This window comes from Prosopis cineraria, unplaced genomic scaffold (assembly GCF_029017545.1).
Source record: "Prosopis cineraria cultivar Desert tree isolate PC_DT_omini unplaced genomic scaffold, ASM2901754v1 PC7, whole genome shotgun sequence".
Classification (NCBI taxonomy): domain Eukaryota; kingdom Viridiplantae; phylum Streptophyta; class Magnoliopsida; order Fabales; family Fabaceae; genus Prosopis; species Prosopis cineraria.
In genome coordinates this window covers 13038287-13039370 of record NW_026555338.1, presented here as the reverse complement: position 1 = coordinate 13039370, position 1084 = coordinate 13038287, and the positions used below count along the sequence as shown (strand labels likewise).

General features: G+C 55.3%; 1 non-coding gene across 1 annotated transcript; it reads left to right on the top strand.

Annotated features, from left to right (window-relative positions):
• The first annotated feature begins 545 nt into the window (after positions 1 to 545).
• Positions 546 to 701, top strand: LOC129316962 (5.8S ribosomal RNA). The gene has a single exon (XR_008594880.1). It is a non-coding gene; the product is annotated as a 5.8S ribosomal RNA (ribosomal RNA).
• The last annotated feature ends 383 nt before the right edge of the window (positions 702 to 1084 follow it).

Sequence of the window (1084 nt, the reverse complement as noted above, 5' to 3'; positions counted from 1 at the left end):
CCTTGGCCGACAGGCCCGGGTAATCTTTGAAATTTCATCGTGATGGGGATAGATCATTGCAATTGTTGGTCTTCAACGAGGAATTCCTAGTAAGTACGAGTCATCAGCTCACGTTGACTACGTCCCTGCCCTTTGTACACACCACCCGTCGTTCCTACCGATTGAATGGTCCGGTGAAGTTTTCGGATCGCGGCGACGTGGGCGGTTCGCTATCGACGACGTCGTGAGAAGTCCACTGAACTTTATCATTTAGAGGAAGGAGAAGTCATAATAAGGTTTTTGTAGGTGAACCTGTGGAAGGATCATTGTCGATGCCCCATGAAAGATTGACCCAAAAACCGGTCAGAAAGCCCCCGCGCGGGGCGAGCCTCCCTGCGCGAGCCAGGGGCACGGCCCCACTCCTCGCGGGCCCAAGCCCCCGGCACAACAACCAACCTTGGCGCCTGAGGCGCCAAGGAAACGCAGAGAAGCAGTGCGGCACTGGCGGCCCGGAAGCGGAGCCCTTGAAGCCAGCACCGTGCCTTTTACCGCTTGCATCCGAAAATGACTCCCGGCAATAGATATCTCAGCTCTCGCATTGATAAAGAACGTAACAAAATGCGATACTTGGTGGGAATTGCAGAATCTCGTGAACCACCGAGTCTTTGAACGCAAGTTGCACCCGAAGCCATTAGGTCGAGGGCACGTCTTCTTGGGCATCACACAACATCCCTATTGCCCAGAACCGCACGAGGCGGAAGGTGGCCTCCCCAAAGCCCCGGCTCCCGACAGGCTGAAAGTAACCCCTCAGTGACGGCCGCCACGGTCGAAGGTGGATGAGATGCCAATCAAGCCTACACGTGCATGTGCCGTCCCCCGAGTCGGGCTGCCGGATCGGTGACCCTGAACGCAACCTCAGGTCAGGCGGGGCTACCCGCTGAGTTTAAGCATATCAATAGCGGAGGAAAAGAAACTAACAAGGACATGCCCCGGGCAGGCCGGTACGTGCCAGGACCACAGCCAGAGCCACAGCAACAGCCACAGCCACAGCCATCTTATCCAAGTCTAACTCCACAACAATTTATTAATTTTTTAATGAACATAC